General features: G+C 51.0%; 1 protein-coding gene across 2 annotated transcripts in view; it reads right to left on the bottom strand.

The window, feature by feature from the left end:
* The window catches only part of crtac1b (cartilage acidic protein 1b), a 373155-nt gene that overhangs the window by 157754 nt on the left and 200210 nt on the right, over positions 1–15191 (bottom strand). The window lies entirely within an intron of this gene.

Consider the following 15191-nt stretch of genomic DNA (forward strand, 5'->3'; position numbering starts at 1 on the left):
TTTGTCCCCATGAGGCTACCATACACACACACATATACCAGCAGAGGGAGTCTACTAGGAAGACATAATAACGGATCCATGTTTCATAGCTTATGCAGTTCTAATGCTACATGTTTTTGGCCCAAGAACTTCACAGCTGGGTTGGGAGCATCAACAAATGACTGAGAAACAATGACTGGCAGCAGCAGTGGAGAAATCAAATTCAATGTACGCAGTTTATTGGATGAGGTCTTTCACCTTGTCCAGTTCACGAGAACCAGAGGACATGATGGCCTGCACTTGAAGGTGGGGGGGTTGCGATGTTAAATTCAAAATTAACCTGTGGAAACAGGGGGGCTGGATTCTCCCGCGCCACATTTCTGTGCCGACCCGCGGGTCGGTCAATGGGGTTTCCCTGCCATTGGGAAACCCCCGGGCGCCGGCAGAACGGAGAATCCCGAGAAATATTTCAGGGCATGGTCAATCTATGGATGATGGAGCAGAAAATATTAATTAATGCAAATCCAAATCAAAGATTTCTTTCAGATAATAACATTTGGGATGCAGTACATGGGTGGTGGTGTGGGTGGGTGGTGCTGTGGAGAGGAGGTGAAAAGTGTGTTAGAGAGTTGACCTGACTTTGAAAGGTGGCTTTTGGAGCTGTGTTACCCAAATCTCTCCACCACTGGGAGAGTGGTGTCCGTCTCAGTTCTGGGTCCGTTGTGCACTCATCAATAGTGGGCAACCACGGCAAATGTTCAATAGGGAAAGGAAACTGTCTAAGATCCACTTGTCATAGTTATACCCAGAGGTTAGGAACTAGATTTTAAAAACCCTGACATCTTTGTCATGGAATGCATATTGTAAATATCACTCGTAATTGCAATTATATCAAGGGGGTGTGGTTAGCACAGTTGGCTGGATGGTTGGTTCTTGATGTGGAGCAACGGCAACAGTGTGGGTTCAATTCCCGTACCGGCTGAGGTTCATGAAGGCCTCGCCTTCTCAACCTTGCCCCACACCCGAGGTGTGGTGGTCCTCAGGTTAAAGCTCAATGAGGGGGCCAGCCTATAACTATAGTGACATTTGATTGAGGCACCACAGTGAGTCACATGCTGTAGGGAAAGAACTGGATTGGACGTTTGCGAATGTCCAATTTGAACATGTTATGGAATGTAACTTTACAGCATTTTATGAAGTAAGTTCGGAGGCTCTGTTTTCTCTTCAGCTGAGCTGGTAGGCATTCTCTGTGAGACTGTTTCTCCAAGTTAGAGTTTTGATGGGAACCGCAGAGCTGAGCAGGATCTTTTTGAATCGCTCTCCCAGAAGGGGTGGAATTATTTTGCATCAAGCATTCAAAGATAGAGCTGGGGAGGAGGAACTTTCCGAATTCCTCTCTCATTAAGGGTACCAGGCCACTCGAAGACCTGGCGGAAACTGCTGCTCTGATATTCTGTTTAACTGAGATAAGCTGTTGGTGAGTGCTGAAGCTGACCACATATCAGAAACTGAGCAGATCTGAAGTGCATCCTCTGAGGTTAAGGCTCAGCTCAACACAGGTTGAAGCGTGTCCCTGGAGGGACTCCCTCAGACTGAGAATCCGGCCTGAGTGGCCCAGCTTGAACATCCAAACCAACCGACGGTTCAATAACTCACATTCTTAAGAGATCACCGTCTCTAAACCCCAGCAGCAAAGATCCTCAAGTATCTCATACCCAGTTTAATCCCCATCATTTTGATCCTCCCCCTTTCGCCCTGTGTGTCTGGGTGGAGGGTGGGCTGGTGTGGAGGGGAACAGGTAGACTAGTGGACCATTGTTCCATTATTTCCATTACATGTTCATCTTTTACCCTTGTTCTAAATAAACAATTTTTTTAACATTTTACTTGCAGATCTGGTGCATGTAACTCATTGGGGCAGTCAAGGATCTCAGGAAAATACACAAATTATTGGTTAATTCACTTATGTTGGGATTCCAGGGTCTGTGGGTCTGGAACACACCGTGCACTCACCCCGGGTGTTTTAACACAACAAATGCTGGCCTAACCAGCGAACCCCACATCCCAAGAATGAATTTACAAAATTCTTTACCCTCTCCTGCCCACATGCTCACGCCAACTGTATTATGGCAAGGGCACAGGGCATAGAAGCAGGAGTAGGCCATTCGGCCCATCGAGTGCGTTTCACCATGCAATTAAATCGTGGTTGATCAACCTCAAGCCACTTTTCCATACTATCTCCATATCCCTTGCTGTGACTAGTCTCCAGAAATCTATCGGTTTCCTCATGATTGAGATTCCATTGACCTCTGGGGTCGAGAATTCGAAAGATTCACCACCGTCTGAGTGAAAAAATTCCTCTTGATCTCAGTCCTACTTGGCCTAACACTTATCCGGAGATTATGTCCCCTGGTTTTAGACTCACCAGCCAGAGGGAACACCTTAGGCTAGATTCTCTGCCGCACTCGTTTTCTGGTGCAGCGCGCCCCTGCCGACTGCAGGATCCTCCGACCTGCCTGCTGGCCAGTTGGGTATCCCATTATGAGCACCCGCACGGCGTTGGGAAATCCGTGGGCATGAGGTCATCCCTTATTCTTAAAAGCTCTGTGGAATTCAGACCCAGTCTCCTCAACCTCTCCTCATAAACAATCCCACCATCTCAGGGGTTAGTCCGGTGAACCTCTGATGCACCCCCTCGATGGCAAATGTATATTTTCAGATAAGGGAACCAAAACTGCACAGTACTCCAGGTGAGGTGTCACCAAGGCTCTATACATCTGCAGCAAGACATTTTTGTTCCTGTACTCAAATCCTCTCACGATGAAGGTTAACATATCAGTTCCTCAGTTTCACAAGTCCCTTGGTCACTTTGGATTTCTGGGATACTTTCTGTGCCTTATTCCTCGAAGACGGGCACAAAGTAAACCATTTAGTTTCTCCGCTATTTCCCTGTTCCGCACCGGGAATTCTCCTGACCCCACATGTAATGGAGCCACATTTGTTCCAGCTAATCTTTTCCTGTTCACGAACCTAAGTAAGCTTTTACATTCTGCATTTATGTTCCCCATTAGTTTGAATTCAGTTTCTCTTTTCCCTTTCTTCATCAGTTTCTTGATCCTCCTTTACTGGATTCTCAATTGCTCCCAATCTCCAGGCTCCCCACTTTGAGGGGCTAGGCCCACGCCGGCTGGCGTGAACGGCCTTTGGCGCCATGCTAGCCGGGGCCGAAAGGACTTCGCCGGCTGGCATAAGTCCGCGCGTGCGCCGGAGCGTCAGCGGCTGCTGACATCATCCCGGCACATGCGCAGGGGAGGGGGTCTCTTCCGCCTCTGCCATGGTGCAGACCATGGCGAAGGCGGAAGAAAAAGAGTGTCCCCACGGCACAGGCCCACCCGCCGATCGATGGGCCCCGATCGTGGGCCAGGCCACCGTGGGGGCACCCCTCCGGGGTCAGATTGCCCTGCACCCCCCCCCCCCCCCCCAGGACCCCGGCGCCTGTACGGTAGGTGGTTTAATCCACGCCGGCGGGAGAAGCTTGACAGCGGCGGGACTTCGGCCCATCGCGGGCCGGAGAATTGCCCGGGGGGGGTGGTGGGGTGGGGGGGGGCGCCGACTGGCACGGTACGATTCCCGCCCCCGCCGAATCTCTGGTGGTGGAGAATTCGGGACACAGCAGGGGGGGATTGACGCCGGGCCCGGGCGATTCACCGACCCGGCGGGGGGTCGGAGAATCCCGCCCCGTTATTTTATTGAGAAGGCCAAACTCTCAAGACACTGCAAATGGTGAGAAATGGATATTGCACGTTCTCCCCGTGTCGGCGTGGGTTTCCTCCGGGTATTCCGGTTTCCTCCCACAGTCTAAAAATGTGCAGGTTAGGTGGGTTGGCCATGCTCAATGAACGGGGGTAGGACAGGGAATTGGGCCAGATAGGAGGCTCTTTTGGAGGGTTAGTGCAGACAGGATGGGCAGAACGGCCTCGTTCTGCACTGTAGGAGTTCTATGGAAATCAGGAAGTACTTTTTGAGATAATAAGTTGTAGAAATAGAAACCCTTTCCTTCCTAGGGCTCTGGATGCTGGATGTCAATTGAAGACTGGGATGGGAAGGTACCATGGGATTTGGAGCGAAGACAGGTGAATGAAGATCTAGCTGAATGCTGAATGGTCTGGAGGCCTGAATGGCCTTTTGATCCCATGGCCTTGAAATCCCATTGACAGAGGGTGACAAAAGTCATCAATGAATTGTTCTCTGAAGTATCGTCGTTGGAGGTGAACAACTAGAGACATGTCATCATTTATAGTTAACAACCATTCTACAGGACAGAATGACCTTTGGTTCCAATGTGCTGATTGGGTTGGCAGAGCCTGAGCCTGTGCTTGGGAGCAGGATATCTTTGTCATGTTGAACTAACACATTTTTCAGTTGAAGGTAAGAGTATCCCAAATAAATAAGGCAGGAGACATGGGACACGATGGGACAAAGGGCCTCTTTCTGTGGTGTGAAGCTCAATAGAGAGAGCGACATTTCCAATTACAACAACGTAACAGGACTAACAAACGCACAATAACTTGCAGAGGGATTATTACAGAAAATAGGCATAGATAAGAGCCTGAAATTATGGCACTAGAGTGGGGTAAAAATCTGGAGAAGAATTTCAAACTAATTCTTTGACGGTGGCATGTTAATAAGATTGTTAAAAAGAAAAAGCATGGGGTAGCACGGCGGCACAGTGGTTAGCATTGTTGCATACGGCGCTGAGGACCTGGGTTCGAATCCCGGCCCTGGGTCACTGTCTGTGTGGTGTTTGCACATTCTCCCCGTGTCTGCGTGGGTTTTGCCCCCACAACCCAAAAGATGTGCAAAGATTGGTCACGCTAAATTGCCCCTTAATTTGAAAAAATAATTGAGTACTCTAAATTTATTTAAAAAAAGAAGAAAAAAAAGAAAAAGCACTGGGGATCCTTGGGCTCCAGATCATCGACTTGGACACCACCATTGCACGTGGTAACACCACCCACCAGGTACGCGGCACATACTCGTGCGACTTGACCAATGTAGTCTACCTCTTACGCTGCAGGAAAGGATGTCCTGAAGCGTGGTACATTGGCGAGACCATGCAGACACTGCGACAATGAACGAACGGGCATCGTGCGACAATCACCAGGCAGGAATGTTCCCTTCCAGTCGGGGAACACTTCAGCAGTCAAGGGCATTCAGCTTCTGATCTCCAGGTAAGCGTTCTCCAAGGCAGTCTTCAGGACACGCGACAACGCAGAATTGCCGAGCAAAAACTTATACCTGTAGCTAAGTTCCGCACGCATGAGTGCGGCCTCAACCGGGATCTTGGATTCATGTCGCATTACATCCACCCCCCACCATCTGGCCTGGACTTGCAAAATCCTACCAACTGTTCTGGCTTGAGACAATTCACACCTCTTTAACCTGTGATTATCCCTCTCCCTGGATCTGTAATGATTTGATTACCTGCAAATGCTTGCATTCCAAGCATTGTCCAGCGTCTCTGACTTTGTCTATATAAATGTTTCTGGAACATACTTCTCCATTCACCTGAGGAAGGAGCTGCGCTCCGAAAGCTTGTGTTTGAAACAAACCTGTTGGACTTTAACCTGGTGTAAGACTTCTTACTGTCCATAAATAAAGGCTTAGATTTCAAATGCATGAGATTATGCTGAAACGTAATAAAATGATTGCATAACCTCCTCTGGAGTGTCTAATTCTGGGTTCCACGCTTGAGGAAGGATTTATGAACCTTGGGGCAGGCGCGGTGGAGATTTACTGGAATGGGATCAGCAACAAGAGACTTGGTCATGTAGAGATACCAGAGAAGCTGAGGCTGTTATCCTTAAAGCAGAGAAGGTTAAGGGAGAGATTAATTGAGTTGTTCAAAATGATAAAGGGTTCTGATAGGAGAAAATAACTGTGGTGACCGTCGATAGCCAGACAACATAGATTTAAGATAATTGGTAACAAAAAAACGGGGAGGTGAAGAGAATTGACCTTTTACTCAACGAGTTGTCATGGTCTGGAACGCGCTGTCTGAAAGTGCAGTGGAAGCTGATCCGTTGGTAATTTTCTGAAGGAATTGGCTGTATGCTTGAAGAGGAAACGGTTGCAGAGTTAAGAAGGGGGCAGGAGAATGGGACTCACTGGATAGTCCTTTCAAAGAGCTTGCAGAGGCACAGGGGGCTGAATGGCCTCCGACAGTGTTGTAGGGTTCCATGATTTACAGGTTCAGTCTCCTCTGGGATCATTTTTTGCTTGCCAACTTCCCAAAGTCACAAAAAACCCGTTTGCGATCTATAGCGGAATCAAATCTAAGATGGACCACATAATTAGCCAATGGTGATTATTGATCACTAATTGATTGCTCATTAAGTGGTAAGTGCTAATTAGGGGGCAATGACATTCCACTCTAATCTCAGCAAACTTCCTCAGGAACAAAGAATAAACAAAGAACAAAGAAAATTACAGCACAGGAACAGGCCCTTCGGCCCTCCCAGCCTGCGCCGATCCAGATCCTTTATCTAAACCTGTCTCCTATTTTCCAAGGTCTACTTCCCTCTGTTGCCGCCCGTTCATATACAAATGGAGGTAAATGTTCTGTGCTCTGAGCCTCATCCCTGTTTACACACACCAATGCTTCCCTTTGCAATCCATCACTGACAGACGTGAGGGGGTACATTCGTCAGGTTATTTATTCAATGTTTCCAACTCTGATAAAACAGCAGTGTGAGAGTAAAAGTATCAATAATTGACGACAAGGGTTCTTCAACTGCAATTTCCTTTTCTCTCTTTGGAGCAAGAGGTTTTATTTTAAGGGTGTCATGTGAGAGTACCTTTAAGAAATGAGTGTTTATAAATGGGTGTGTATATAAATATCTGTAGTGAGAGTACCTTTGAGAAATGGGTGTTTATAAATGGGTGTGTATATAAATATCTGTAGTGAGAGTATCTTTGGCAAATGGGTGTTTACTACTGCAGTGATGTCAGAGAGTGGGTGGAGCTGGGCTATCTGTCAGCTTTTTACTTTTGTTTTTGAGCAGGCTGTAGGGTGTGTTTTAGTTTTGTTTTCAGTGTTGGAGCTGAAGCCAGACAAAGCAGGTGTACTGCTGTTCTCTCTGCCATGAAAAGACTATCTCTTGATCATTTGGTGAATTCAGAATTATAAATGTTTTCAGTAGTGACTTTAACCTGATGTGCTTCTGTTAAAGGTTATGTTTTTTTGTAAATCTTCTGGATGTTAAAAGGAAAGCTTAAAGGATTACTTAGTGTTGTAGTCTTTGGGGGTTGTATGTGAATTAATGGTCGCTAAGATGTTCACTGTTTTTTTTAAAAAGGTTAACTTGAGTTCATAGAATAAACATTGTTTTGCTTTAAAAAATACTTTTCCATTTCTGCTGTACCACACCTGTAGAGTGGGCCGTGTGCTCCCCATACCGCAATCTACTAAAAGTTGTGGGTCAGGTGAACTCCATGATACACTTTGGGGTTCTCTAAACCCTGGCCCATAACAAGGGCCCACTTTCGATCTTTCAATAATACATAGAAATGACGGCAGTTCATTAACTGGAGTGTATGCCCTGCAGATACAGGAGCGATGTGACCAACATTCTCTCTCTCTCCCATTACATCTGCTCCACCCCGGAGCAGCTTGGATGACTGATCCATTGAGGAATTAGCCTGAGCGTTGGGCGGTTTTTAATTCATTGCTGTGACGTGGGGGTCACTGACAAGGCCAGCATCGATTGTCCTCGAGACGGTGGTGGGGGGCTGCCTTCTTGAATGCAACCCAGTAGCTTGCTGGGGCCACTTCAGAGGGCAGTTAAGAGTCACCCACATTGCCGTGAGCCAGGAGCCCAGACCAGGTGAGGACAGAAGATTCCCTTCCCGAAAGAACATTTGTGAACCGATGTGTTTTCGTGACAATCCAGTCGCTTCTTGATCACTATTATTGGTGCTATTTTACAAATCACACAGGGAGCAGAATTTTACACAACCCACCCGCCCAAACCCAGGCACAATTTCACGCCAGGGCGGGCCAGAAACCCACCCTTTCACCTATTAAGGTTCATGAGTGGCCACTTGATGGCATTATCCTGCCCAGCCTCAATTTTTAGACTGGCAGGAGCGGGTGCAGGTAGGGTGGGGAACTGACAAACAAATCTTCTGCCTCTCAGATGGGAAGGGGAGGGAGGGTCGCACCTCAGTCTGAAGGCCCCCTCAGAGTTGGGAGCGTCCAGCCCTCCAGGACATTGGAGCTCCAGGCCTCCCTCCTCCTTACCACCCCCCCCCCCCCCCCCCTTCCCTCCCCCCAAAACCCTGCAACACCCCTTCTGGCCACTGCTTTGCTGCACAAGGCCTTGCTGGAGAGCTGTCAGCCAACCTGATTGGCCGGAAGATTTCACAGACAGGACTTCCTTCTCCGCTCACTGGAAGTCCCGCCCACTGCCAATCAAAGCTCAAGTGAGCATTAAATGACAGTGGGATTTTGAGCTGCAACAGGGGCGTACATCACGTTACCCGGGGTGACGGAACACCGATCGCTCACCGTCCTTAAAATCCCATCCACAGAATCCGGGTTGGTGTGACCAGACACAGTCTTAACCACATGTTGTCGTCTGGAGCTATAGACAGTGATGGTAGAGGCTTCAATATTCTTTCCATCAATTGGCTGATCAGGAATCTCACCCGTTCTTCCCGCATGGACATTGGAATATGCAGGAAGAATTTGCAGTTGATACCGTTATGAGAGAGATGGGAGAAATACACTGTCTGTCCACGACGCCAAAGGTCGCAGCATATATTGAAATGATTTTTCCAGCCAGCTGAATGGCCAAATGTGCGCTTTGTATTTTAATCTCAGAATGACCACTCATTAGAAACATAGAAACTAGGAGCAGGAATAGCCCATTTGCTTCTACGAGCTTGCTCCACCGTTACATATGATCGTGGCTGATCCTCTATTCAACGCCACACTCCAGCACTCTCCCCATACCCCGGGATGTCTAGAAATCAATCTATTCCCTTCTTAAATATATTCAGTGATTCAGGGAACTCCACAGGTTGACCTCCCTCATCTCAGACCTAAATGGTCTGTCCCGTATCCTCAGACTGTAACACCCTGGCCGGGATTCTCCCCTACCCGGCGGGGCGGGGTGTCCCGGCGGGATGGAGTGGCGTGAACCACTCCGGCGTCGGGCCGCCCCAAAGGTGCGGAAGTCTCCGCACCTTTAGGGGCCAAGCACTCACATTGAGGGGCTAGGCCCGCGCCGGAGTGGTTCCCACTCCACCGGCTGGCACGAACAGCCTTTGGCGCCACGTCAGCCGGGGCCGAAAGGACTTCACCGGCCGGCGTAAGTCCGCGCATTCGCCGGAGCGTCAGCGGCTGCTGACGTCATACCGGCGCATGCGCAGGGGAGGGGGTCTCTTCCGCCTCCGCCATGGTCTTCACCAAAAAGAGCGCCCCCACGGCACAGGCCCGCCCGCCAATCGGTGGGCCCCGATTGCAGGCCAGGCCACCGTGGGGGCACCCCCCCAGGGTCAGATCGCCCCGCGCCCGCCCCCCCCCCCCCCCCCAGGACCCCGCGCCCGCCCGCGACGCCAATCCCGGTAAGGTAGGTGGTTTAATCCACGCCGGTGGGAGAGGCTTGTCAGCGGCGGACTTCGGCCCATCGCGGGCCGGAGAATCGCCGCAGGAGGCCCGCGCGATTCCAGCCCCCGCCGAATCTCGGGTGGAGGAGAATTCGGGACACGGCGGGGGCGGGATTGACGCCGGCCCCGGGCGATTCTCTGACCCGGCGGGGGGGTCAGAGAATCCAGCCCCCTGTTCTTGACCCTCCCACCCAACCAGAGGAAGCAACAATCCAGTCCGTCCAGCCCTGTCACAAGGTTGTGCGTTTCAATTAGATACCCTCTTATTATTCCAGATTCCAGTTAACTCAATCCCTCCTCCGACAACAATCCTGCCATCCCAGCATTCAGTCTGGTGAACCTTCGCTGAACTCCCTCAATCGCAATTCCATCCTTTGACAAGGTGACCAAACTGCACACAATGCACCAGGTGTGGTCTCACCAAGGCCCTGTTCAGCTGCAGTAAGACATCCTCGCTCCTGTACTCAAATCCTGTTGCGATGAAGACTAAGGTGCCATCTGCCTTCCTAACGTCTTGCTGCACCTGCATGCGCCTGCACACCCAGGTTTCTTCAACAACAACAGAATTATTTGCTGATTAAAAAAATCAGTGTCGGTGAGTGGAAACGCAAAGCTTATTAACATGCAGAATGAAAATGAAATTATACTCATTACTCTTTCTAAATACCCAAACTCACACACACAAGCACACAGTAAAATAGAGGAATTCTGCCAAAAGGCTAAAAGTTAACGGCCGAAGTCTTCTTGCCACTCCCATCAGTGGGATCTTCCGATGCGGTATAAACGTTGACTCTTCCATCGATTTTCAGACCGACTCAGGAAAAAACCCGAGGACACCCGATTTCAGCATTTAGAGCAACTTAGGAGCAGCGTCTATACACTTCTGGCCTGAACTGCCTCTGGAATGTAAGGAGCTGGGGGGCTGGATTCTCCGCCGGCTGCAGGATGCACCGTTTTACCGGCAGCCCGGGTGTTTCCTGGCTGCGTGGGGCTGCCCCACAATGGGAAACCCAATTGACCGGCTGGGGTAACGGAGCATCCCGCCGGCGGGGCGAAACAGAAATGTGGCGCGGCCCGTGGTCTTCTTTACCCAAGTCGTTCATCTTTCTTTTCCAAATCAAAACCAAGACCGGCTTTTTAAACAGAGATTTCCAGGCATGGTGTGTGTGTCCCCCCCCCCACCCCACTCCCCCACCCCACTCCCCCCCCCCCACCCCACTCCCCCCCCACCCCCCCCTCCCCCACACCCCCCCCACACCCCACCACCCCACTCCCCCCCCCACACCCCCCACACCCCCCCACACCCCACCACCCCCACCCCCACCCCCCCCCCACCCCACTCCCCCCCCACCCCACTCCCCCCCCCCCTCCCCCACACCCCCCCCACACCCCACCACCCCACTCCCCCCCCCACACCCCCCCACACCCCACCACCCCACCCCCCCTCCCCCCACTCCCCCTCCCCCACCCCCACCCCCCTCCCCCACCCCCACCCCCACCCCCACCCCCCCCTCCCCCACCCCCTCCCCCACCCCCACCCCCCCACCCCACTCCCCCCCCACCCCACTCCCCCCTCCCCCACCCCCACCCCACTGCAAAGCCATAAACCACCAGGCGACCCCTTTCTGTTCACAGTCCACCTAGGTCGAGAGGTTCCTGACTGCTTTCAAACTGCTTAAATACCTTTTCTTTGTCGAGTGCCAGGGTCAGCAGCAAGCAGAGACACTCCATTAGCCCTTTAAGGGACAGTGACTTTACAAAAAGGCAAGGGGCAGGATTCTCCGTCCCCCCAGCCGGCCAATGGGGTTTCCCATTGTGGGCACCCCACCCCCGCGCCGTTGGGAAAGCCCCCGGGGCGTGAGTGCGCTGTTGGTCATCGCGCCGACAGAGAACCAGTCCAAGTTCTTCCAGAATGTCCTTAGTCTTTGAATGTTCGCAGCCATTTTCTACGGTTAAAGCTAATGTTCGGCCACTTTACAAACACACCTTCGTTAGCCATCAAATCCCAGAGTGGGGTTCGAACCTGGAAATTCTGCGTCAGAGACAGAGACACTACCCACTTCGCCCTAACATCTACTGTCACTGATATAAGCTTTTATTCCAGATTTATTTAATTAATTGAATTTGAATTCCCAACAGCTGCCTTGGCGGGAGTTGAACACATATCTCCGGATTATTAGTCCAGGTCTCTGGATTTCTATTTGAGCAGTACAGCCAATTTTCTGCCATTCCCTAATCTAATGCAATTAAGAAGCTTGCTGAGCCATTTCAGACAGCAATTAAAAGTTATGGGTTTGAATTTACATGTAGGCCTCCAGGTAAGGCTGTGGACTTCAGTAGCTTTGCACGTCGGGAGTGTGGTAAAACAGGCAGTGAAAGAGATTCCTTGTCCCACTCCCCATCTCTTTCCTGAGGTTCCTGAGATGTTGGACTTCCACTGCATCGGTGGCACAGTGGTTAGCGCTGCTGCCTCATAGCTCCAGGGACCCAGGTCCAATTCCGGCCTCGGGTGACTGTCTGTGTGGAGTTTGCACGTTCTCCCCGTGTCTCCTCCGGGTGCTCCGGTTCCCTCCCACAGTTTGAAAATGTGCAGATTAAGTGGATTGGCCGTGCTAAAGTGCCCTTTATTGTCCAAAAAGGTTAGCTAGGGTTATGTGGACGGGGTGGAGGCGTGGGCTTAAGTAGGGTGCTCTTTCCAAGGGTCGGTACAGACTCCTTCTGCACTGTAAGTTCCACCAAAGCTAGGGAAGACTGGGGAAAATAGCAGGCCTCTGCTCGCTTCGCAGCAACACTCAGGGAAAGTGGATCCGGACTTTTGGGTCAGGATGTGAGAGGCGATGAGAGAACACGGGGTCAGAGTTTGAGATTCGAACGGGGAGGTCCGACAGTGGCAGGGGTCTGGTGAGGGAGACTGGGTTGAGGCAGGGTAGGGCAGGGTTGTCAGGGCCAAACGTGAGTGGCCAAGAGGGTAGGAGGTGAGAGTTGAGTCGAGGGGAGTTAAAAAGGGAGGGAATCTGGGCTGGAGGGAGTGAGAGAAACTGACGGGCCCGGTAATGAATCAGAATGGGCGTGCACGATACCATGGGTAGGTCGGTCGTGCAGTGGTTAGAACTGTTGCTTCAGAGCGCCAGGGTCCCAGGTTCGATTCCCCACTGGGTCACTGTCTGTGCGGAGTATGCACGTTCTCCCCGTGTCTGCGTGGGTTTCCTCCGGGTGCTCCGGTTTCCTCCCACAGTCCAAAGATGTGCAGCTTAGGTGGATTGGCCGTGCTAAATTGCCCCTTAGTGTCCAAAAAAGATTGGGTGGAGTTACTGGGTTATAAGGATAGGGTGGAGGTGTGGGCTTAGGTAGGATGCCCTTTCCAGGGGCTAGTGCAGACTCAACGGGCCGAATGGCCTCCTACTGCACGGTAAATTCTATCAAAGGTATGTGTAAAGATGCCCCTTTTTTTTTGCTCCTTAACCAAAATGCAGTTAATGCGCGCGCACTGTCCTACTGGCCGTTTTGGGACGTCAGTCGTCCAAACAGCATCTGAAAATTCCTCGACCTTACCTAATGGGATCACCACATAATTTATAACAGGTTCCTGCCTTCCACTGTTCCTCGAAGTCCCACTAGCCAGGCAGTCACACACTGATCTGATCTACTGCACAACTCAGAAGTGAAAAGAGAGAGAGGGAGACAAATGAAAATAAATTAACGGCAGCTGTTGGACCAAATGCCATTTAATGACAAATTGGACTGCTGAAATTTTCCTGCGAATCAAATATTCCATTTAGTTTTTATTAGGAGACCAGTTTGTAAAAAACAAAAAGAAAAAAAAAAATCAATGATTGAAATCGATGCAAATTGTGCGATGGTGGATGAAGAGAGACATTTAGCACTTACACCAGGAGACAGGTCGAGAGACTCACAGACCACAAGAAACTAACCTAACACCCAGAATAGTATTTGCACCACACTAATTCATGCAGGGTTAGCACATCACGCTACCTAGGCCAAAGGCTTTCAGTCATCGGGACATCTATCAGCTTAAAATGGTTAGAATTGTCGTTAAGGTTGCCTACACATTATCTCCTCTTCAATCTTATCCTCTCTTTCCCCTCACTGTCGCTCTCCATACTCTCCTTCCCTCTCTTTTTCCATTCTTTTTCATCTCCACAAACCCTCTCCTCTTTCTCTCTTCCATTCGTTCTCCCTCTCTCTACATTCTTCTCCTGTCTTCTCCCTTCCTCTCTCTCTCTTTCTCTCTTGCTTCCTTCTATTTGCCTCCATTTTTTAATCCACTCTCTGTCTCACTCCTACTGACCACAGTAATTACCGACACACTGCCCGGGGACCCCCACACCACCACAATGCTCACCCCTCCTGTAAACACGGACACATTCCCACGCATCTTCCACACACTACCCCCCCCCCCCCCCCCATCCCCTGTAAATAGCGACACATTCCTAGGAACCCCCCGTAGATCCCGACACTCCCCGGGGACCCCCTGTAAATACTGACACACTCCCAGGGGACCCCCTGTAAATACTGACACACTCCCCAGGGACCCCCTGTAAATACTGACACACTCCCCAGGAACCCTTGTAAATACTAACACACACCCCGGATTCCCCTGTAAATACCGACACACTCCCCGGGTACCCCCTGTAAATACTGACACACACCCCGGGGACCCCTGTAAATACTGACACACTCCCCAGGGCCCCCCTGTAAATACTGACACACTCCCCGGGTACCCCCTGTAAATACTGACACACACCCCGGGGACCCCTGTAAATACTGACACACTCCCCGGGGACCCCCTGTAAATACTGACACACTCCCCGGGGACCCCCTGTACATACTGACACACTCCCTGGCGACCCCCAGTAAATACTGACACACTCCCCGGGGACCCCCTGTAAATACTGACACACTCCCTGGCGACCCCCTGTAAATACTGACACACTCCCCGGAGACCCCCTGTAAATACTGACACACTCCCTGGCGACCCCCTGTAAATACTGACACACTCCCCGGAGAACCCCTGTAAATACTACAACACTCCCCGGAGACCCCCTGTAAATACTGACACACTCCCCGGAGAACCCCCTGTAAATAGTGACACTCTCCCCGGGGACCCCCTGTAAATACTGACACACTCCCCGGGAACCCCTGTAAATACTAAAACACTCCCTGGAGACCCCATGTAAATACTGACACTCTCCCCGGGGACCCCCTGTAAATACTGACACACTCCCCAGGGCCCCCCTGTAAATACTGACACGCTCCTGGCGACCCCCTGTAAATACTGGCACACTCCCCGGAGACCCCCTGTAAATACGGACACACTCCCCGGGGACCCTCTGTAAATACTGACACACTCCCCGGGGAGCCCCTGTAAATACTGACACACTCCGCGGAGACCCCCTGTAAATACTGACACACTCCCCCGGGGACCCCCTGTAAATACTGACACACTCCCCGGGGTCTCCCTGTAAATACTGACACACTCCCCCGGGGACCCGCTGTAAATACTGACACACTCCCCGGAGA

This window comes from Scyliorhinus canicula, chromosome 16, assembly GCF_902713615.1.
Source record: "Scyliorhinus canicula chromosome 16, sScyCan1.1, whole genome shotgun sequence".
NCBI classification, from domain to species: Eukaryota; Metazoa; Chordata; class Chondrichthyes; order Carcharhiniformes; family Scyliorhinidae; genus Scyliorhinus; species Scyliorhinus canicula.